This window comes from Bidens hawaiensis, unplaced genomic scaffold, assembly GCF_021521415.1.
Source record: "Bidens hawaiensis isolate Kalapana, Puna unplaced genomic scaffold, B.hawaiensis_p1.1 tig00004282_1, whole genome shotgun sequence".
Taxonomy (NCBI): Eukaryota; Viridiplantae; Streptophyta; class Magnoliopsida; order Asterales; family Asteraceae; genus Bidens; species Bidens hawaiensis.
In genome coordinates this window covers 1862329-1888001 of record NW_027491257.1, presented here as the reverse complement: position 1 = coordinate 1888001, position 25673 = coordinate 1862329, and the positions used below count along the sequence as shown (strand labels likewise).

Genomic DNA, 25673 nt, shown 5'->3' with positions numbered 1-25673 from the left:
GATCCACATATATGTGCTTAAATGATTTAGAATAACGTCATATAGCGGCGTAGCTTGCTGCCCGCTTAATTATCTGCCTCTCTATTGTAATTGGATTCTTTTATTTGTCAAGTTTATGGTATTATAAGTTTCTTCTAAAATGATATCTTGATTCCTCTGTCGTTTACAATCCGGTTTGATATGATGATGGTCTCAGAAATTGATTTTCGATCAAGTTCCAAGTCATCTACCACAAAGTCTCGTGTTAGGAGACTGGTGGTGTTAACATTTGTGAAGCCAACAACATTTTGGATTGAACCATATAAATTAAACCTCACGAAGTTATCCAACAAATAAATGACATTGATCAGGACTTGAATCGTTTGCATTTCTCTTCATGGAGATTGATTCTTACAAATCACAGTATTTTGTGTTCAAAGACACCAGCTAATTTCAATATGAGAGGACGTTGAATCGTCTATGATCTCAAACGTCTTTCTATATTCATGTTCATCTTCCCAATACTCTGAGCAATCCGTTGTAGCTTTTAATGTTTCCACTGAATCACCTAATCGACTTCTTTTAGGAACAAGTTCTACTTTACAATTACCCTTGCCTTGTATCTCAAATGAAATCTTTGTGTACGCAGAACTCCACCATGGGGTGTGTCTCAATGAACCAATGGGTACATAACCTATTTGTGCGTATTCATTAGATTCTGGAATTATATCAAACTCCTCCCGGTGATGATCATATTGGGAATCAATGAACATCTCCTACTTAATAACTATGATGCATTCGTCCTTCCAAAGATAATTCTCAGCACTTACTAAAAATCCAGTAAATTCACTATGCCAGTTGGCTGGGAGGTGAGGTGTGATGAATGTTGTCGTTTTACAAAACATATCAGGTTGCCTACCCGGGAGTGTGACACTCATAAAGCGATCTTCAACAGCATGTCCCTGTTATGATTCATTTGAATTGTGAGTGTAAGGCCAGTATTGGTGACTTGCGATATCAAAGTACGAAACCCGTTATATATTGACTGTCAAGTTAATAATTAAAGTCGGCGAGCAAAACCAGACATGAAACGAGAGCTTCGGGACACGCATTTAACTTCAACGGGAAAGCTTCTAGAATGTTTTTTTCTTGTTTGGCTATAAATAGGAATCATGTATTTCTTTTTGTGTGTATGTTTTGGATGGTGTAAACAACCACCCAAGAAGAGATCACCTTGGGTGGGTCGGTTCGTTTATGAATATATCAAATCTTTAACCGACAACGAGATTGTTCACTTACTTTATCTTTATTTATTTATGTTCGGTCGTTTGATTTACCGCACTGTCTCGAGCGCTTATCAAGAACAAAGCCGTTCGTTGTCGGATCCGGTTTCGGGACCTACAATTGGTATCAGAGCGGGTCGAATCTTATGATTCAACTTTGTTCTTAATATTCGGGTTCTAATTCCGCGATTACCCGAACCAAGACGTTAAAGTCCCGTTGAAGTTTGAAAATAAAGTTTGAAGATCTTGAAAATAAAGTGGGAAATAAGCGTGTTTGAAGCTTCTCCTTGTAGATCCGGATGTCCGGGATCTACAAGTGCCAGATCCGGGCGTTTCGGGAACCGTTCCGCCATACGCCAAAAATCCGATGACCTGAGTTGGTTATCTTTGTTTGTTCAAGGAGGTCCGTATTTCGGTGAGAGTCGGCAAAAAAAACAAAAAAAAAAAAGAAATGGCAGAAGCAGCCGGCGACCTAAGTGGTGTTGAAGGCTAGATATGGCCGACAACGGATTTTCGGTGAGTGGTGTACCAGAAGCGGCGGCGGCAGAGGTAGGTATGGTGGCGGTGGTGAGAGAGATGTCGGCTGTAATGGCCGGAATCCGTGTTCCGGAGAGTCATGGTGGAAGGCGATGGCTGTTTGGAAGGGCGACGGCTATGAGGGCCGGAATCCGATTTCCGGCGGCCGGTAACCGTTGATCGGTTTTCCGGTGCCGGTCACCGGTGGTTGGTGATGTTGGCAGCTTACAAAATTTACTAGGGTTTGTATTTCGTTTCTCTCCTTCACGTAACATATCAAAAAATAAAGTGGGCTTCCTATTATATGTTGGGCCCAAACTACATATCTTGGCCTTTAATTGTTAGACTCAAGTGTTGGCCATATTATAAGTATTGGACAACTGATTATCGAGTAGGCTAGGCTGGTTCGAAGGAAGTTGGTTTTTGGGCAGATTTTGAGAGGTGTTTTTTGGGCCGAGTAAGTCGTTTACTTATGTTCGGGTTGACCAAACTGAAGAAAGTCAAATTTGTTCGGGTTTTGTCTTGTTTAACCGTGTTCAAAACTCGTTATTTCTATGGCGTTCGAGAAGTTGGATCCGAAAGGTGAACTTCGAACGAAATAATAAGTTTTGTTCATTTGATCGATGAAGCCGGTAATTCGAGATTAATTTGTGGAAATTCGAGCTCATCTCATGCCTATATACAAGCAAGAACTACTTCAACATTAAATATAGGTGAGTCATACCTTGAGGGGGTGAATTGAAATGAAGAGGCATCGATTTATCGGGTGATTTGTGAAGATACGAGACACGGTGAGACAAAGTTTTGAGATCACAAGTCAAGGGGGTGATTGTAACGCCAATATTGGTGACTTGCGATATCAAAGTACGATATATTGACGGTCAAGTTAATAATTAAAGTCGGTGAGCAAAACCGGACACGAAACGAGAGCTTCGGGACACGCGTTTAACTTCAACGGGAAAGCTTCTAAAATGTTTTTTTCTTGTTTGGCTATAAATAGGAATCATGTATTTCTTTTTGTGTGTGTGTTTTGGACGGTGTAAACAACCACCCAAGGGGAGCTCACCTTGGGTGGGTCGGTTCATTTATGAATATATCAAATCTTTAACTGACAACGAGATCGTTCACTTACTTTATCTTTATATTATTTATGTTCGGTCGTTTGATTTACCGCACCCGTCTCGAGCGCTTATCAAGAACAAAGTCATTCGTTGTCGGATCCGATTTCGGGACCTATAGTGAGCAACTCTAATATTGTTGTTACATTATATAAACAACAGAAATATTGAAATTCAAGAACATTATAGATATAACCTTAAGCATTGAATGTAGGACCTTCTCGCGTCCAGTCAGTGTAACACTCATTACTTTTCAAACCCGAAAATTCGACCAATTTTATATTTATTTTTCGGTTACATATATATATATATATATATATATATATATATATATATAAACCGACCCGGTTTATCGTTTACAATGGATTCTTGTCCATCGTGTATTAATATAATATTCTAGATGGTTCACGGTTACCGTTTGTTCGTTTTCTATACGTTTTGTTAAGTTATCGAAACTCCAAAATTTAAAATTTATATTTTAAACTTAATCGATTCGCAAACCAACCGGGTATAATATAATAAATATCCCAAAGACTATAATTTATATTACATTTTTATGAATCTCAAAGTCCAAGGTTTAAATGGTAAATAATTAATAAGTTAGTTTTAAATAAAACCTAAAACTAGAGGGACTAATTATGAAACTTTAAATTAAATCATATGGTTATAATAATATTATGAGTTAATGGCCATTTTCGTCCCTGTGGTTTGCTACTTTCGCCACTTCAGTCCAAAATTTGTATTTTTGTCAATTTAGTCCTCATAGTTTTAAATATTAGCCAATTACATCCTATCCGTCTAACGGCATCCAGCTATGCCGTTAGTTTAAGGGTATTTTTGTCTTTCTCCTTTTTATTTTGAGTTATTGGTCATTTTCGTGTATGTGGTTTGATACTTTTGCCAATTCAGTCCAAAGTTTGAAATTTTGTCAATTTAAGTCAGTTTTTTTCTATAACCCTAGAGAGCATTATCCAAGCCCAAAACAAGTCTGCATTTACTCTGTCGACAGCAGTAATCATACCCTCTCCTCTCGTATTTAGTTTCTAGACGGTTCCTAAACTCTCCCCCATGGTGGAATTCAATGGTAAAGTGGCCAAAGCAATTCCGTGAAACCGAATTGTACGAAAAAAACTAAAAATCGTTTCTTTGATGAATGCATTATATTTAGGGTTTAGAGATTAGCATATCATAACGAAAATCTGGGTCGTAATCAACTATTATACATTAATCAACAAAACAATTTTTAGTTTTTTGTGTATAATTCGATTTCAGGGAATTACCTTGACCACTTTACCATTGAATTCCACCATGGAGAAGATTTTAGGAAATGTCTAGAAACTAAATATAAGGGGGGGGGTATGATTACCGTTGTCAACAGAGTAATGCATACCAGTATTTGAGGTTGCTCGATGGTTTTGGGCTTGAATTATGCTCTTTAGGGTTATAAACAAAAAACATAAAAAATAAAAAAAACTGAATTAAACTGAACATTAAATTGACAAATTTTCAAACTTTGGACTGAATTGGCAAAGATATCAAACCACAGGGACTAAAATGACCATTAACTCAAAATTAAAAGGAGAAAGACAAAAATACCCTTAAACCAACGGCATAGCTGGATGCCGTTAGACGGATGGGACGTAATTGGCTAAAATTTAAAACTATGAGGACTAAATTGACAAAATTAAAAATTTTGGACTGAAGTGGCGAAAGTAGCAAACCACAGGGACGAAAATGGCCATTAACTCTAATATTATATGAAATCAGCCATCCCCATCCTTGCTCTCCCGTTTTCCGGCCACGAATTTTCCGGCGAGAGAACAGCGACTCCGGCCGCCATTTAAACATTTTATTTTCGCGTTTTGAACAAATTAACCGGGTGTAACGTCATTATTCCATAACGAAAATTAATAAACGATGATTATGACTTGTAAATAGCGATTGACTCGCGGGTATTAGGCCGTAACCGCCGGCCGGAATTATTGAAAATCCATTCAAGGCCATTCAACGTTATACACTAAAACTGGTAGTATAAATAGACTCATAACCTTCATCTAAACTTGTCTCAGCCTCCAAATCAAACTAAAATACTCCCTTAATCATATAATTCTTCCGTCAAAGTCATTTTCCGGCCAAGTCGTCGTTCACCTTCAATCCATAACCATACAAGGTAATTGTTATATGCATTATAATAGTTTTTAGCCATAAAACAAAACCCCCAACTCAATTTGATCATACAAAGAACAGATTAATCAGATTAAAGATCTAGGGTTCTTGAATAATGATGAACATGAACTTGAACATATATTTTATTTAGTTTCTGGAATATAAACAACGAATTCAAGCTGGTCTAATGGTTGTGTTTTCTTGCTGTAAACCTGAGGACCCGGGTCATACCATTTCATTTGATATTATTTTTTTTACATTATTCTCTTGATATTAAATTAAAATAAATTAATAAAAATCATTAAAAAAATTAATAAATCAGCTAAAATTATTTTGAATTATTTATTGTTTTTAAACTAAATAATTTATAAATTAAGTATAAAATATATTTTGCCATTTTCCCATTTAAAAACCAAACTTTCATAATCGTTAATCTGCTAATTTCATTTTCTTTGTTAAACTTTATAATTGGTTAACATAATTATTTTTTTTTTCGAGATAAAATCATGTTATTAAAACCCAGTGCTTCGTAAAGACTAAAATTCTCGTTTAAATGATAAACCAAATAGTATTAAAATAATTTAAACCGTTAAAATTAGTTAACTTTTATTTCGTTAACTTTAATGCGTTATTATAATTATTCGATAAGTTTTCCTTTTAAAATCCGTCCACTGTAATATTGTAACTCGCATATTAGTGTTAAAGTTTAATATTAAAACAATATAAACCATTAAAAACCCGTAAAACTTAAAATAATATATATATATATATATATATATTAAATTGACATTTAAACTCTAAAAGTCAAACTAATAAATCCCGATAGCTAGTTTTGATTCCCTTTATATTTCCTTTATAGTTCGTGACGTTTGACCGTTTCAGAATTCTTTATACTCTCTTTCGGTTTTTCGTCCAAGTATCCTCAAACTCAAAGATGAGTTTTCATAACCCTTTTTTATTTTTACATGTTTTGGGGTGTAGCACGTCCAAACTTGGTTTTCTTGTGTCAAACTAAAATTCACATGCGTGTCTTGTATGTATTTGTTTTGTATCATATTGCTTGTAAACTATGTGATTATGTGCAAATTGTTTACTGTTTTTGTTGGTGGATACACATACTCATAGCGAGAGGGTCCGACGGGACGTACCTGCGCCGTCCATTTGTTAATGGCGGTATCATACACATACTCATAGCGGGAGGGTCCGACGGGGCGTACCTGCGCTGTCCATTTTTAAATGGCGGTATCATTATTCTATACTCCAAGTAGCGCGGCGAACGGGGGTTCCTTAGTAGATTTGACTTTTGTCAAGCGAACGGGAATATCATGTATTTACTTTTCTTTGCTTTATGATTTATGCAATACATCTTGACTTGTGAATTTTACACTTTTCGTATTATATATGTATGCAAAAACTATATAAATTCTTACCAACATTATTGTTGACAAAATATATTATTTTCAACGTGCTGCAGGTTGAAGTTTAAGGATTGAAGAATAGAATAGTTTGACCATTAGTCCTCCCTATCATCTTCCAAATTGTCTAGAGACACATTCTCGTGATCGATTTCGGATACAAGAGACGAAAATTCAAAGTTTATTGTATTAATATATGAATGTGTATTTGTGATGTATTGAAATGAATTAAATATAATTATTGTCGCTTTAATAGCGTTACGAGCTTATGAGTGATCTGTACATCACACCCGGGCGAATTCCGCTTTAGCCGGGTGTTACAGTCAGCTTATTAGTGTTCCATAGCGAGACTTTCCACAACCATTTATAATTTGATAGATCTCCTATGCTTTCAAGTGAGCCACAAAGATTTGCTTTGAGAATAGCTATGATTGATGGGAGATCTAACAATTCTACAAGGTTTTCGCAGCAGGCCAAATTGAGGACCTTGAGACAGGGGACTTGGGAGAGGCTGGAATGTAATCGTGAAAATTGGTTTCCACGTAGGTCTAGTACTTGTAGGTTTACTAACTCACACATATTAGATGGAATATCTCCATCTCCCAAATTGCAGAAACTAAGATTAAGCTTTCTTAGAAAACATGGAAATTGAGCAAATTTCAGGTTCACCGAGCTGTCTTGATGAAAAGATTGTAACCAGATACGATTCACAAGATTCTTGAAGGGTGTTGAACTTTGACTCCGAAGTTGATTACAACCGTATAAATTAAGATCTTCCAGGTGTTTTAAAAGACGGAAGTTGCACGCAATCTTTTTTAGTTTGCAACACCGATACAAATGAAGTGAAACAAGATTGGTACAAAATTGTCCAATTGACGGTGGGATTATTTCTATATCAGTATGATTCAAATGAAGGTTTACTAAGCTATCCATGTTCGATTGGATATCTGGAAACTTTTGTAGTTGATAGCATGAAGAGGTCTCAAGAATCTCCAATTTTATCATCTGAAAGATGGGTGGAAACTTTTTAAGCTCTAAACATCTTTTCATGTCCACCAAAACAAGCCTTTCATGATATCATGGATGAATCTCTTTTAGTTTTTCACAACCCTGTAAATTCAATCTTTCAAGACACGGAAGGCCACTAAAATCTGGTGTCTTCACTAGATACTTTGAATGCCGGAGATCAAGAATTTTCAAATTTGGTAGATGCTATATTAAGACAAGTAATCAAAAGTCAAATAAGTATATATTTATGAGTATCATGTTAGAAATATTTATGTGTCTTTTGACCATTTAACATTTATATGGACTAAATGTGTGTAGCCCCATAATAAAGGTATCTAATTTGATGGGAGTTAATACTTTAAGGGGTTAATATGTAAATATGGTGGTTAAAAGGATTGTTGCGTCGTTGCCCTAATTAACTGTCATCATCATACGATCGTTCAATCATCCATTCATGCGATCTCTCTGACAAAAATTCTCTAACACCATAATTCAATCCATTTTAAGTGAAGGACAATTAGACTCTTAATCTTGATCATCATCATGGCATCATCTTCATCAAACACTCAAAAGAATCAATCGTCTCTATCAAGTAAGTTTTACAACCCATTATTTATGATAGATTAATTAATTGGGACTTGTAGAATTGGTATCATATGTTGAAATTAATCAACATGTGGCATCAGAGCCAAGGTTAAAAAATTCAATCAATTAATACCAAACTCAATTAATAGCATGTGACTAAAATTGACATGGTTCCAATTTTCGTTTTAGTATTTTACGGTCAATCAATATCAAATTGAAATTGGTTCATGATTTTATGAACTTATATATTAATACCTAATAAATTGGATTGTTTCGAGAAACGAATATTCTATAAAGTGGAATATGGCTTTCTAGAAAATGGAATTGAAACAATTTGGGGGCATTCCGAGAATTAATTATTCACAATTCATGTTTTCTTTTGTTCCGTGAACATGAACAAATAAGTTAATATTAAAATTGTGATGAATTAATTCCTTGACTTTGTCATCATTCTCAATTTTTTATAAAGTGATGATTAATGATTACAACCACTTTAAATGAATAACTATTAAATGAATTGATTTTATTTAAAAATATGGATGACTTTAAATGGATGACTATTAATTTTATGTAATCAATCTCACTTATTTTCACGACTTCCACTTATTTGATGATTTGCAACAAATATGAAATTTGAAATTAAGTGCAAATGGGTTCATGTACTGTGACTTGTTTTTTGGAATTTACAGATCTTTACTTTTCTTTCATTTTCATTTATCATTACTAAAATAATTTAATAGTTGTTGGAGTACAAATTAAAGAATTAATGGTGTTTTATGTATCCATGCCTTGGATTCTTTTCTGAATCAATAAAAGGGATAACTATAAGAGTTACCAAATGCATGGTTTCTTTCTTCTAAAACTAATTTTATTCCTTTTACTTGTTTGCATTTAAAATGGCTTGTACTTTAACGATTTGCGTAATCAAACCAATGGGAGATCACTCAAATCAATATAAGTACTAATATTAAGCCACTAAATATACATCATCTGAATTGTTATTCCATGAACCCAACGTGAATTGGTTTAACACTTTAGATAATGGAAATAAACATATTTGTTTCATCTTACCCAATGGTTTTTTGAAATATATATGTTTAAGAAATTATTAAATAAAACATTTTAAGTTCAATTATTTTATTAACTGAACCAACGAGACGTTAATAGTTGAACATGATGTGTATTTTACCTATATCAGATATGTTTTATTTTGTATCCTAATTATGTTTCGTATAGTCATAACTGAGCATAATATTTATTCTTTTCATGCATCAGCATCTACTTTACGATCAGGTTCCGGTTATTTGCACGGAATAGAACCTTTGAACGGAAATAACTTTGGTACTTGTATAGAACAAGTTAAGTTGGCCTTGGGATTTATGGACCTTGATTATTCTTTAAGGCATGATGCTCTTCCTCCCCTTGCCGATAATTCGACGGCAGAAGAAAAGAAAATTCATGATTGGTGGGAGTGTTCTAACAGAATGTCTCTTATGGTAATAAAGAATTCAATCTCTCCTACCATTAGAGGAGCCATCCCTGATTCGAAAAATGCTAAGGACTACTTAGACTTGGTTGAGGATCAATTCAAAGGTACCTAAAAAACTAATGCTGGTATCTTAATTCTTAGAATGTTAACTACCAAGTATAACGGGACTAGTGGTGTACATGAGCATATCATGATGATGAATGACATGTCTAACCAATTGAAAACTCTAGACATGGAAATTAGTGAAGGTTTCTTGGTTCACTTCATTATGACATCTCTCCCTTCTCAGTTTGATCTTTTTTAAGATTAACTATAATACTCAAAAGAAGAAATGGAAGATGAGCGAATTGATTGCCATGTGCGTTCAGGAAGGAGAACGCTTAAAGCTAGAAAAACATGATGTTGCTCACCTAACCACTTTTGACTCCAAGAAGGAAAAGAGCACATTCAAAGGCAAGGGTGAAATGGGAAATAAGTCAAAACCCAAAAAGTTCTCTACCCCTGGAGCAAGTACTAGCATAACTAAAGGCACTCCTAAATGTCGTTTCTGTCACAAGAAATGACATTATCAAAGGGATTGTCCAAAGTTTATGGAATTTTTTTTTTTGTGAATATTAATTGTTTATTGGATTACATCGAAACAGAAGGCAAGCGGGCAACAAGCTGCGCCGCTACCCCTTTTTGAATCACAAAACTCAATCTTTTAAAAACTATATTTATGGAATGGCTAGCGAAAAAAGGTATTGCCCTAAATCTTATGATTCATGAATCATTTAATATTAATGTTCCCTGTAATACATGGTGGTTTGACTCTGGTTCCACTGTACACATTTCTAATTCTTTATAGGGATTCCGTACAATAAGGAAGCTGGGAAGAAACCAGCGGACGTTTAAAGTGGGAAATGGCTTGGTTTCTGAAGTGGAAGGCATGGGGACTCTTTCTTTAGTTCTGGAAGGAGACTTCATTTTAAATTTACCTGAAACTTTATATGTACCAACTAATACTAGAAACTTAATTTCTGTTCCTAAACTAAATCGTGACGGATATGTATTTACATTAGGAAATGGTAAATGTATTATTAGTTTCAATTCTCGCAATATTGGTTATGGTCTATTAGAAGATGGTGATCTCTATAAATTACGTTTAGATCATAATTTTTCGGAATCCTTATTGTCTTATAATGTAGAAGAAAAATTCGTATGTAAAAAGAGGAAAAGAATTACAGAGACTTCATCTAAATTGTGGCACCAAAGATTAGGCCATATTTCACGAGAAAGAATGAATCGACTCGTGAAAAATGAAGTACTACCAAAACGAGACTTTTCCGATTTTGAAGAAAATGTGTTAAATGTATTAAAGGAAAAATGACCAAGAAAAATAAGAAAGGTTCCACTAGAAGCACAGGATTACTTGATTATATCCATACAGACATTTGTGGTCCTTTTCTTACGGGTATTGGAGGGCATAAGTGTGACATTTGAGCCAAAACGAGGTACACCTCAGCTCGTATTTACCGTTTAAGTAAATAAAAGCCTTTTGAGTAACAAACGAATGATTAACCGAACGGGTCGGGTTATGACCCAGATATCTCGGGGGGGGGGGGGCATTTATAAGTGATATACGATCTATAAAAGCTAAAATATTAGAAATATGGTCGTAGTTTGATAGCAAACAAGTTAAACGAAAACATGCTCGTTTAACCACCCGCTATAGATTTAAACGCGAAAGATAGTTACAAACCAAGCATTGTATCATCCGTTAAGCCGAAAAAGACTTACCAAACACTTATTTGAAATGTTTTAAGTGATCCGTGAAAATATTTTTGATTTTTACAAACATATGGTATGTTTTTATAATTTTACACAAAACTAGCCGAAAAACACTCGTTTTCGCGCTGTTTGTCGCACCCGATAAGTTTTTCGCGCCAAAAACCGAACCTGAACTAAATTTGGACCGGGCTTTTCGTATTTGGACTTGAGAAATCAGAAACTTGGGCCAAAATGGGCCCATGGATTCCGGCCGCAGCCGCCACCCCACCCCCCTTCATTTCCTTTTCACATATAAACTAGATCCAAGCCATTTTTCCACATAATTTCTTGAAAACTCTGGATACAACTCTGCTCCAGCCAAAAACAGCAAGAAAACCTAAGGTAAGGAGCTTAAATAAGTAGCTTTTTACTTGTTTAATACCATAAAAACATGTCTTGGTTACTAAAAATCATTCCTAACCGTGTAAAAATCGTAAAAATGGTCCATAAACATTTTTTGATCATAAACATGGTAAGGAACCAGTTTTGATAATTTTTTTGGCCATAAACACGGATTAAAGGGTTGAAACAACGTTTTTACGGTTCAAAAGTTCGTTTTTGTACACTAGCCGAAACCCTAACATAGGGGCTGTTATGTTGATGAAATATTGCTTGGTTTGTGATATAGGACTTGTACCTAGCTTGCTTAGAAGCACAAGAACCTGAAAACTTGATTAAAAGGTCGGAAACGAGCCAAACCCGCTAAGGTAATGCCGAAACACTCGCTTACGGACTATTTTAGTTAAGGTTGTGATGTGCATATTTTTAGGACTTAAAATTTCACAGGGACATCAGGGATCATGTCAGTGAGTCCATGTTTAAATTTGGTAATTTTTCTACCATCCGAGAATATTTGGCGAATTTATTACCGAATTGGGACGTTTATTTGGGAAAAATAGCTAAAATACTTCAAAAATTATGAAATTTTTATGGGAACTCAGATTTAATGTATTTTGATCACATATGAATTTTGGGATCATTTGGAGAAGTTTAAATGTGTTTTGTTTATTTGCGTTCGTGTGAATTTTTACAGCCGAATTTGGCCGAAAAGAATATCGCACGAGCTTTTTACATTCTGGAATTGATACAGGTTATTTTGGGACATGATTTGAGTATTCAGGAATTTTTGGTGAATTTTTGGAAATTGTTTGGGGTAAACGGACGATTTTCAGACGAAATATAGCTGATAAAATGAATTGTTATAAATTAATAAATCTGTAAATAAATTCCAGAAATATTTTTATAAAAATCTACATATTTTAATTGATAAGTGGTTAAATTTTCATAATTTAATGATTAACGATTAATTAATTATGCTAATCTGAATATTAAACAAATTCAGTTTTTATAAAAACCGGCAAGTTCGCGACTAGTGAATCTGCGGGAATATCAAAACACCAAGAGTGATCAAAAATCATATGTTTGGACTAATTAAGTAAAAATGAACTTTTCTATGAGAAACCTGGACAATCCGGGTGGATTGTGCGCATTTCTTCTCAAATCAAACTGAATAAGCGGAAACGGGCTTCGTGGCTAATCCGGGACCCCAATATGTGATCTTTCTTTATAATTTAATCATTTTGTTAACCAATACATTTACCCAAGCTTATTTTCCCATAACTGTTTTCTGAACGCGTAAACGAACAACTTGGCCCAGCTGGGAAAACGGGAATCTGAGCCAAGTTCAGTTTTAAGTATTAGACATTGAACAACATCACAACCTAAGCCTACTGCCACTTTCTGGGCATTCCAGCTACGCCCAGATTAGTTATACAGCCCAGTTTAGTATTGAGATTATAATAATATTAAAATATTAATATTATTATAATATGGATTATAGGAACTACTGATAGCGGACCGAACAAACCACGAGCCGATACAGTTCTAATTATCTACTAAACCGTGAGTTTCATGACCCCACTTTTAAACTGTTTTACGAACTTTTGGGGTGAAAAGCATGTTTGCTTATATCTATATACTTATCTGAAACATGTGATGATGTGAATTATCTAAGTGCTAACACATGAAAGTCCCCACAATCACAGTGATTAACTTCGAGCCGGTGGCTTGTGAATAGTACTATTGGTTTGACAAACCCAAACGGAATCGGCCTGGTTGCCGTGTCACATAGCGCCGTTTGCACATGACCATATTTATACAAATAGGCTATGTAGTGTTAGACACAGCTACCGGGGCATGTTGTGGGCGGAAGGGGAGCCACAGTGGTTGATTGAGCGTGGGAAATGGAGGCACGCAGCACGAACAGTCCATGCTTCACTGTAGCTTAGCATAATTACATCACATACATCATTTACATACATACATACTTATTTCATAATTACAAGTGTTGACTTGTGAACACTTATTACTGTTTCTTGAAACTCGTGAAACTCACAAACTCTAGTAGTTGACCCGTTTTAAACTGCTTTTCAGGTGTACCTAAATCGGAATGATTGGGTGATCTGTTACTTGCCTGAAGTGTGTGGTTGATGCTATGTGAATAGAAGCAAGGGCGTTATTAGTAAGAATGTATAGTTAACGAACTAGTTTTGTTTGTATCGCTTAGACTGTTAAACAATGATAGAACAAAGAAATGTAATATATTGTAAATTAGTTTGTAATGTTTCTTTATAAACAATGTATTGATATCAGAGGTGTCTGTTACATTCCAATTTTACGCTTCCGCATTGTGCTAGTCGGGGTGTGACAATAAGTCGTTTATTACTTTTATTGATGACTATTCGCGTTATATGTACTTGTATTTAATCCATGAAAAATCTGAAAGTTTAGAAACTTTTAAAACCTTTAAGGCTGAAGTTGAGAATCAACTAGACCGGAAAATAAAGGTTGTAAGATCAGATAGGGGTGGGGAATACTACGGCCGACACACCGATGTTGGACAAAGCCCGGGGCTTTTTTATGAATTTTGTAAGAATCACGGTTTAATAATTCACTATACCATGCCCGGGACTGCTCAACAAAATGGTGTAGCTGAAAGGCGTAATCGTACTCTTATGGATATGGTACGTAGTATGTTGGCTAATTGTGATCTCCCTTTATTTCTTTGGACCGAAGCATTAAAAACAGTCGTCCACATACTTAATCGGGTTCCCTCTAAGTCTGTCCCCAAGACTCCATTTGAACTTTGGACGAGAAGGAAACCTAATTTAAATTATTTTAAGGTGTGGGGATGTCCGGCTGAAGCTAAACTGTATAATCCACATTCCAATAAGTTAGATATGAAAACTGTTAGTTGCTCTTTTATTGGATATCCCGAACGTTCGAAAGGATACCGATTTTATTGTCCTTCTCATTCTACCAGAATTGTTGAGACTAGACATGCTGAATTTCTTGAGTTTACAAACTTGAATGGGAGTAACGGTGGTAGGCAAATAAATCTTCAAGTAGAAACTGAAGAGGCGCCATTCAATGACATACCAGTGCCCATTAGTCAGCCACTTGAACCACCTAATGATTTGCCGGTTTCTCATAATAATAATGTTACTAACACTGAGAATCCATCTACATCAAATCCATTAACATCTCAAGAGGTAAATGAACAAGAGACTCAAGAACTGCCATTAAGAAGGTCTTCTCGGCCTAGGCGACCCATAGTTTATGATGACTTTGTGACTTACCTTCATGAGACTGACTTTGAGTTGGGTAAAATAAATGATCCAACTACTTTTAAAGAAGCCATGAATTGCGACCAATCAGCTAAATGGTTAAGTGCCATGGAAGATGAGTTGAACTCAATGAAAATAAATAATGTTTGAGAACTTACTGAATTGCCAAAAGGTGTTAAGCCTGTAGGTTGTAAGTGGGTCTATAAAACTAAATTAGACCCTAATGGAAACATTGAACGTTATAAAGCACGTTTGGTTGCAAAGGATACACTCAAAGAGAGGGAATTGACTATCAGGAGACCTTTTCTCCTGCGTCAAGAAAGGACTCTCTAAAAATAGTTATAGCCTTGGTAGCACATTTTGACTTAGAATTACATCAAATAGATCTTAAAACTGCATTCTTAAATGGAGATTTGCATGAAGATGTGTTTATGAAACAACCTGAAGGTTTTGAGCCTAAAGGCCAAGAACACTTGGTATGCAAATTAAATAAGTCAATTTATGGGTTAAAACAAGCGTCTCGACAATGGTACATCAAATTTGATGAAGTAATGAAAAGACATCATTTCATTAAAAACCAAGTAGATTAGTGTGTTTATATTAAGATGAGTGCGAGTAGATTCATCATACTTGTGTTGTATGTTGATGACATATTATTAGCAAGTAATAACTTAGACATGTTGCATGAATCCAAAAGATTTTAATCTGCTAATTTTGACATGAAAGATCTCGGTGAAGCCTCTTATGTGATTGGCATAGAAATCCATCGAAATCGATGCTTGGGACATTAAGACTTTCTCAAAAGGCATACATTGAGCGGATACTTAAAAGATTTAATATGGAACATTGCACTCCCACTGTAGCGCCTGTAGTTAAGGGTGATAGTTTTGGGTCTTATCAGTGCCCTAAATCTGAGGCAGAACTCGAACAAATGAGACTCCTACCATATGCTTCTGTTGTAGGAAGCTTAATGTATGCTCAAGTTTGTACTCGTCCCGATATCGCATACATAACTGGCATGCTAGGCAGGTATCAAACAAATCCTGGCCTAGATCACTGGAAAGCTACTAAAAAGGTGTTGCGATATTTACAAGGGACAAAAGAGTATAAGTTAACTTATAGAAGGTCAGATGATCTTGAACTCATAGGCTATATCGACTCTGATTTTGCAAAGTGTAAGGATGACAAAAAGTCTACTTCGGGATACATTTTTATGCTATCAGGTGGGCCCATTTCAAGGAAGAGTCAAAAACAACAATCGACCACTACATTGACAATGAAGGCAGAATATGTTGCGTGTTATAATGCCACGTGCCAAGCGATGATTCTAAGAAATCTTATTAAAGGACTCAAAATTGTTACTTCCATACAGAGGCCTATAAGAATGTATTGTGATAATAGTGCAGCCGTGAGTTTTTCAAACAGTAATAGCTCAAGTGGTGCTGGACTATATCTCGACACAAAGTACTTGTTTGTGCGAGAGCGAGTGGAAAACCAAAGTGTTATTGTTGAATATATTAGCACACATGACATGTTAGCGGATCCACTTACTAAAGGTCTACCTCCCAAAATATTCAATGATCATGTACTTAATATGGGCTTTAGGCGAGACCTTTTATGAATGTCATGTCAACAATGTAAACATATATAGGATATTATCTTCTTACTTCACTCAAATGTAAAGTTTGTCTATATTTCTTAATATATGTGCACTATAATGTTTATTTTAGACAAACGTATTCTTTACCACCTAACCTATAAATTTGAAGATGATCTCATTATCATAATTGATAGGGGTCTTTGCATTAATGATAATGCAACTGACTGTATCGATTTGTTTTGATGTTATCATAAGAAGGTTTAACGAAATTACCTAATTTTATTATTTCGCCAATTAGTATTATTTTACATGTATATATAGTACACGCATATATAAATGTTTAGTAAAGATGGTCCAGCAGCCAAGTGGGAGAATGTTAGAAATATTTATGTGGCTTTTGACCATTTAACATTTATATAGACTGAATGTGTGTAGCCCCATAATAAAGGTATCTAATTTGATGGGAGTTAATACTTCAAGGGGTTAATATGTAAATATGGTGGTTAAAAGGATTGTTGAGTCATTGCCCTAATTAACTGTCATCATCATACGATCGTTCAATTATCCATTAATGCGATCTCTCTAACAAAAATTCTCTAGCATCATAATTCAATCCATCTTATGTGAAGGGCAATTAGACTCTTAATCTTGATCATCATCATGGCATCATCTTCATCAAACACTCAAAAGAATCAATCGTCTCCATCAAGTAAGTTTTACAACCCATTATTTGTGGTAGATTAATTAATTGGGATTTGTAGAATTGGTATCATATGTTGAAGTTAATCAACATATCATAGAACCTTTGTCCATTAACATACTTGTTCGATTAGACCGGAGCTTTAAACCTTTGAATTTAGTGTAATATTTTTTACTTTGGAGAATGACCAGCCTCCTCTATAACAAAAATAGAGTAAAATCTTTACTGTCGCTGACTTGTCGGTCATGAATCGTAAATATATATGGTCTAAAAATTTGTTAAATCCCCGCCCAAAATGTTCCAGTCAAAACTTTACATATATTGTTAGTCTGGAACCCTTGTATGAAATCTAAGTTTTATTACCATGTTCATTTTATGATGTTGATTTCACAATTACTTTAGTCAAATTTGTGAAACAAAAATTACCTTACACGCTTTCCAAAGTTCTTTCTGTTGGGCCCTGATTAACATTAGACAGCCTAGCTTCGTTGGCTGAAAATTTGATGGGAGTGAAGATGCTGGATAGCTTTCCCAATCAATCCACCGAAGTTTCTTCATTTTTGCAACAACATGAGGAAGACATGGATGTATGGCAAGACCTGGCAAAGTTAATACTTTATTTTCCTATGTTGATTAATCAAGTGAACCAAATTGTGTCAGTAACCATATACAAATATACAATGGCCATTAAGAGTTACAGTTATGGTATCAGAGCAAAGGCTCTTTCCTGTTGAAAACTTAAACATAGTAATTAGGCCTATAAGGAATAGGTAGATTAAGAGTTAGACATGTAGGGAAAAACTTTCCTTTTAAGTAAGGGATTAGGTAGTTATATTTTACTCATTTTTTTTCCATTGCATGTTCCTAACTTCGCATCTATTCTGGTAGATGGCTCCTCGTCGTCAAACCTTTAAAGCTACCCGTGCGACCAACAACACTGCTTCGAATGAAACTCCCGTTGATCCGAATGTGGTTTCTGCTATCAACCAAGCCCTTACCGGATTGCTTCCGAACCTTGTTGCTCAAACCGTGGAGGCAGTTATTCAGCAGACTCGTTCCAAAGGACGTGCTAATTCTACTCCAAATTCGGGGGCTACAATGGAGGAGAATGCCACTACTGAAGGAATACACATTTGGCTACAACGATTTCAAAAGCAGAATCCAAAATCCTTCAGTAACGTTGCCACTCCGATTGAAGCCAGAAATTGGATTGCCCATGTCGAGAAGATCTTTGAAGTTTTGGGAGTTGCTGACCAGTACAAAGTCAGACTAGCCACCTATAAATTAGAGGATGACGCACAAACTTGGTGGGAGGGATACAAGAAAGTTAAAGGAGGAGATACCTATGTTGCTACACTTCCATGGGCCGATTTTCGTGTGATATTTTATGCCAAGTATTTCTCTACAACTGATAGAGAAGCCTACGTTAGGGAATATGTTGTTATCCGATAGAGAGACGATGAACCGGCTTCAGAATTTATCACTCGATTTGCAAGGCTAGCTAGCATTATTGGAAATGCAGCTGGGTCTATTCATGTGCAACCTAAGAAGTGTAAGTGGGCTGTTTGTGATCGAATTCAGAAGTTAATCATGTTCATGAAGTTCAAGGATCTCACCGAAGTAACTGATGCAATTAAGACTTTTGAATTTGAAAGGAAAGAATTCTTATCGAGAAGCGTGAAAAATAAGAAAAGAGACTGTGAAGGAAAGCCGAAGCTAGCTTTGATCCAATCCTCCACCGTTTCACACCACCTAATTAGTAAAGCCCAAGCCAATCAGAAGTCCGTCCAGAACCAGATCCAGCCATACGCGGAACCCATCTTAGCTCAACCGTTAAATTAGTACGAAAGCTCAAACCAGAACCCAATATGTGGCACTTGTGGCAAGAGACATTGGGGAGTTTGTCGCAAGACCACAGGAGAATGCTTTAAATGTGGACAAACCGGACACATGGCCAAAAATTGCCCTAGGAAGATCATTGGAGGGAATGTCGCACCACCCAACACCGGAGGTAGAGTTTTCACTCTTTCTGCTACCAATGTTGCTAGTACTCCTTGTACTATATCTAGAACTCTTTAGAATGATAGTCAGAGTATCTAAGGGTTAATTGATCTCAAACGACCTTATCCGCAGTTAACTCGACATCCATGTAGTTAGTGATTATTATTGGTGATGTGTCATCTTTGTAACCCAACCCCTGTTCATTAAGAAACCTAAACCCCATAAGTCTCACACGATCATCTTGGCGCTTAGATCTACTTAATTAATCGCATGATTGTGCTAGTTCTTAGATTAAATAAGAAGGAAATGATGATATTAGTAGTTGTCTTGTTGTTCGTAAGTATACTAACGCATTTACCATTAACTTTCCATATGATTGGATAGGCCATTAAGATAAACTATAGGAAAACCATTAGGGCATGATTGTGAGAAATTGCCAAATATGGTCTAGAATGTAAGTGTGAATTACAAAAATTAAAAAAACAAACAAAACAAAAAAAAACAAATATGCGGTTGTAGGTCCAATTTATATGAATCAGTGTCATTAGAATATTAAGCTTTATGTCATGAAAACGTTTTCGACTTTGTTACTTATGTGTTGTTTTAAATCCATGTCTGAACTTATAAATTTCGAGGACGAAATTTTCTTTTTAGGGGGTAATAGTTGTAATAACGGTAAAATTTATAAACATATTATGTGACACAAAATAATAATAATAATAATAGACAATAAAAAAAATAATAATAATAACTAAACTACCTCACGGTGGAAAAAAACCAAATAAATAAATAAAGTAATATAAATTAAGGAAAACAAAATCAATTCAAATAAACAAACAAATAATAATAAAAACCCGTAAACATAGAAAATACAATAATAGATAGGTAACATTTGATTGGACAAGACAATATAATATTTTGAAAAACTACTTTATTTTCTTTTCTTTCCTTTCTTGACAGAACTATTTCTGGACCTATTTTCCTTCTTGTATAAGCATTCAGAGATGATGGGTATGTTTGACAAGAAGATTTTAGAGGTTTTTAGGGGCTTCAAGCTTCAAGCTTTTAAGAAAAAGATCATACATAACAAATAGCCTTGTTTGGTTCAATGAGCTTGAAGCTTTTATATTAGGAGGAAAAACTCTTTTTCTAAACGCTACTACTACTAACGTTTGAGAAAAGGCTACAAGCTTTTACAATTGAATTTACAATTTTGGTACTTGAACTTTCATAAACTTTTGTTAATTTATATAATAGTTACATAATTTACCCTTATTCAAAACTAACTACCCCATAACTCTTTAAAAGTCCATAACTTTTTCATACGTTAATATTTTTTTAAACACATTACATTATAAAAAAGAGCATTTTATTCTCTTTAAGTTGAATATGATATTGCTATACTTCTTTACCGGTTATGATTGGCAACAAGTCGAGTCAGACGAGCTCGGGTCATGTGTAAGACTAAATTAGGGTCGGAACGAGTCGATGAAAAAGGGTTAATTTAGTTCGGTTTGTGTCGATACGGTTTTGGGTCGAAAGAGGCCAGGTCAGAACATGTTTCAGATTAAAACGGTGTCGAGTCGGAAAGGGTTTCAAATCAAAAGAGGTTGGTTTAAAAAACTATCTATTTGAAATTACTGTATATTTTAGCTTTGTTTCTTGATTTTCGTCACGATTACACGCTTGCTGCCTTTGCACGAAGTACACGTCTGTATTCGGGTTATGCGTGCACTAATATCAAGTGAATCACGTACCGACACTGATTATGCGGTTGATCTCAGGTTGCGCGCGCACCCCGCCGCACCGCGCTGGCACCAAATTAGTTTTATTAAAAGCTCCAGCTATTCTGCCAAATACCTAAATATATCTAAAAAGCTCCAGCTACTCTGTCAAACACCTAAATATATCTAAAAAGCTACAGCTAACAGCTATCAGCTTCCAGCTAGTTTTGCCAAACATACCCGATATGATAAGGTGAACCATCCGTAGAGACCATGCCTCCCAAGATATTTTTTTTCTAGATTTCAAACGGTTATAAAAATCGAACCTCATTGCTACATTCTATAACTCAAACCATGCCATCTCTGGTGACTTAATTGATTTCCGTCGACGCCCATTCGCCATCTCCGACCAACTCTTTAATTTTCCGCACTAAACATAACCAAACCCACCCCATTGGTCTCCGCTTCGTGACACCACATGCTACACGCGGTACCGGAAACTATAACATCGCCTCCGGCCAACCGTTCGTTGCATAAAAATTTTCCGGTGACATCTACTAGTCCGTTCCCTTCTGCAACCGAGGTACCAACCCCTAAACCCAATTTATGCGCATTATATGTGCTTATACTTTGTTAACTGTTTGTAGCATACAAATCAAAATAGATTTTATGTGGTACATGGTAATGCTTTAAAAATAATAGTAGCAATGAAAATATATGGAGATTGAAGACGAACACTAAAATTAATAACAATAAGGCAAGAATGAAACAAAACAATAGAAAAGAAAGGAATGTAATGCCATAACGTTAGAATTGATAACAGTTAATACTCTAAATCTTGGTTTCAAAATAGGGTGTAGATAAAGAAATAACAAAAAGGAACAGACATATTTCCTTTTATCTGTGATATGAATCCACCTTTCACCTTATGTTGTTTTACTAATATTACAATTCATTTACTTATTTTTTTTTTACAAAATAGGTTCTATATATATCTTCTTGTTATCTGAATAAACCTAAATGCATATATTCGATAAACCAAGAGGTGCCGAATTACATTCTACAAACTTAAAATGAACTAATCTAAATAATAGCTTTTAACATAGGGAATAGATTTCCTTATCACATTAAAGTTTAAACAAGCTAATCAGTAAATAGCCTATATACTAGCTAATAATATAATAATGAGTAAATGAAGTAAAGTCTGTTTTTGATTATTAAAAATCTAGTCAAGTAATCAAATTCACATAACCTTTAGTCCCTCGTAAATACAAGTGTAACAAATAATAATGTCTCCGAACCTAGATTGTTGCATTATTATACTATTGTACCTGCAATGTAGAAAGTTATAATGTATCTCATCTATTACAAACTAATTATAGGTTACCATTAAAAGAGCACGCCTAACACCATTGTGAATTACCATTTGAGGTACGGATTCTAACCCTCTCCTTGTTGTTATCATATTCGTTCGTTATACACCCTGTTGATATTATATATATATATATATATATAAACACTTTTGGAACTCCTAACGTTCTTTGACAACTCGATTCATTTGGCCGTCCGTTCGATTTATGTTCTGATTATGATTTGTTATTTGACTTGATAGCATGCGATATATCTATTATGATATTGTGCTCATTATCGCATGTTCCAATACGAATTATAATGTTATGGTCATTATTTACGGTTTATTAAATTTATGTTATGATTGATTGTGCTCTGTTACCCTGAGTTCTAGCTTCTTGTGGAGTGTCCCACGAGCATGTTGTTGTGGCATAAACAACATGTGTTCCTACCGTGACGGAGAGATTAGTTCACGGCGTCTCTTAAGGGCAGGTGTGGCCCATAGCTATTAGGAGGCGTATGGATCGGTCCTAGATATGTGTTATTGTTCTGCTACGGGAAATGGTTGTGGGTATGCCAACCTGCGCCATTTCGTGTGAATACAGGAGTAGCTACCTGTATATCGTCACGTGTTATACATTTCTGTCGGGCTAACGGGTACATCTGTAAGATATGATTTCTTTCTTTAAGTTATTCTGTATCGTATCATATTACTGATTGTGTTTTTGATACTGCTATATTACTGATGATGTTATAGCTTATGTTGTTATTACAATTATCGTTTTTATTTTGAGTCTATTATTCCGTACTGGGCATTCGGCTCATTCTGCAAAATTTTTCCTCCCACAGGTTCACAGGTTACTTTGGGCGGGATGGAGAGAGTGAATTAAAATAGTAGGATGCTATCTAATGATGCTAACTAGTTTCGTAGTACTAGAATAATATGTATTTGGACCTTTGTGTTTTCAGGCTTGTAATGCAACTCTAAGATGAATGAAATTATGTCTTTTGTTTCTGAATACTGTAAGGTGACACATCAGCCCATTCTGGGTTGGGGTGTTACATCCATAGTACAAAGTTCTATAATATCTTCTTTTCTCCAAATTCTATTATGTTTTTCAGGATTATTAGGGTGTTCCCCTCTAACAATGTAGTGGGCCATTTCTTCTACCAAGTCATGCATATCAAAAATCCCATTTGAAACTTTTATGAGAGACTTTTGTACGAACACCTTTACCCCTATACCAGGGTGAAAACTGCATGCATTAAGCACCGTCATTGCCTCATCTATTAATGATCTTCTAAATAAACATGCAATATCTAAGAATAGCTCTTTCTCGTCACGTTCAAGTCCATCATAGCTAATTTTTAGTCTCTCCATGACCTTAACATATGGGGTGCATTTTAACTTGGTCAAGGCACTCATCCACTCATCCTTGTCTTTGTCGTACAGAAAAGAACCTAGAACTTCTAGTGCTAATGGGAGCCCTCCTGCATAAGAAACTACTTCTAGTGATAACATCTCATAGTCTTCTACAAGTTTATCTTTCCGATACGCGTGCCTATTGAAGAGCTGGAGAGCCTCGTCATGTGATAGCAAAGTCACTTCATATATTGTGTCTGTCATGCGGGTTAGCAAATGCTCATCCCTAGTTGTGATTATTATCCGGCTCCCCTCACCGAACCAATCATGTGATCCGGCTAAGGCCTCTAGTTGCTCAAGGTTATCAACATCATCAAGAACAACTAAAACACTTTTACGACATAACCTTCTTTCTATCATGCTTCTTCCTTCTATCTCACTCTCTACCACCACATTTGTTTTCAAAACAAGTGATAAAAACGTTTCTTGCAACTTTTTCAAACCATGCTTGCTTGATTCATCACGAATATTTTCAAGAAGGCAGTGAGCTTCAAATTGGTGAGTTGTTTCCGTATAAGCAACAGATGCGAGAGTAGTCTTACCCCCACCTCCAACCCCCCATATTCCAACCATACGCACACCACCGGATCCAATTTCCATCTTTGATTTCAAATCTTGCAAACGAGTCTCTATTCCGATCAAGTCTTTATTAATATTTTGTATCAGCCTATTGGATATTCTACTAACAATGTCTTTGATGCATTTTGCTTCATGTCTACACATCGAGTACATTAGAATAGTTAGAACACATGCTCACACTCAGTATTCATGTATTCTCAATAAAAAAAATTGTTACTAATTTTGAAACTGCTTGTAGTAACCTATATTTTAATGATATAATATTTTTTTTTCTGAAACATAAGTTCTATGAAACAACTCCCAGTCAATGAATGATGACCATTTCTCACAACTGTATTGGATTATTACTCCTAAACCTCAAGTATGAGATTTATTTGATTTCAAGTAAAATTAAAAAAAAAACAAAGAAAATAGACATGAAACAATACTGAGTAACACAAAACAATAGAACAGAATGTTTAATATCCAAAATTTAAATATGTAATATTAAGAGTAGTTTATTCAAACTAGATTTACATGTACTACTTGTGTCAAGCAAAAGTTTTTGGTAAATCAGACAAACTTTCAATCCTTTTGACCCTTTTTTACTTAAAACTTCCGATTAAAATTAACCTGTAAACTTGCTTTTAGTGATAAGAGCATAAGCTAAACTGACCTATTTATACACAACTGAGTTGAAATTTTCAACTTTAATTACATGTGTAATAGAGTTATAGAACGCAAGCATCTCAAGGGGGAAAAAAGTTCATCTAAAAGGTAGAGAAAATTACCCATTTGCAAAGTCCTTAGGGACCCATCCAGAAAGATTGCCTGCTTTTACAAGAGCTCTTCTCCACGATTCAAATTTGTGTTTATACTCAGACTCATGTTTGGCAAATGCTTCTTCAAATTTCCCATTTTGTTTTCTGACATCCGAGGGATCTACGTCATAAAATACGGGCATAACGATTTGTCCTCTCTTGTCCGTGCATTCGATAATACACTCTAACGCATCCAAGCACCAAGATGAGTCTGCATAGTTTTTAGAGAAAACAATAACAATAATCCGTGATTCTTGGATAGCGTTCAAGAGTGATCGACCGATTGGCATGCCCCGAGGCAGCGTTTCGTCATCCTTGTATGTGTAAATTCCTTGTTGTTCAAGAGCCGAGTATAGATGGTCCACAAAGGTTTTGCGAGTATCTTCTCCTCTAAAACTCATAAAAACATCATATTTCCACGATTTTGAAAAAGATGTGGGAATCAAGTGAGAAGAGGACGATGAAGATGGCATCGATCTGTTTAGTTTGATTGAAATTAGTA

General features: G+C 35.3%; 1 pseudogene across 1 annotated transcript; it reads right to left on the bottom strand.

The window, feature by feature from the left end:
- Positions 1–396: 396 nt before the first annotated feature.
- Positions 397–25673, bottom strand: LOC143626032 (TMV resistance protein N-like; annotated as a pseudogene). The gene is made up of 5 exons (XR_013152361.1): positions 25142–25673; positions 23433–24507; positions 17721–17918; positions 6799–7689; positions 397–941 (listed from the first exon to the last, which is right to left on the bottom strand). The product of XR_013152361.1 is annotated as a TMV resistance protein N-like (transcript).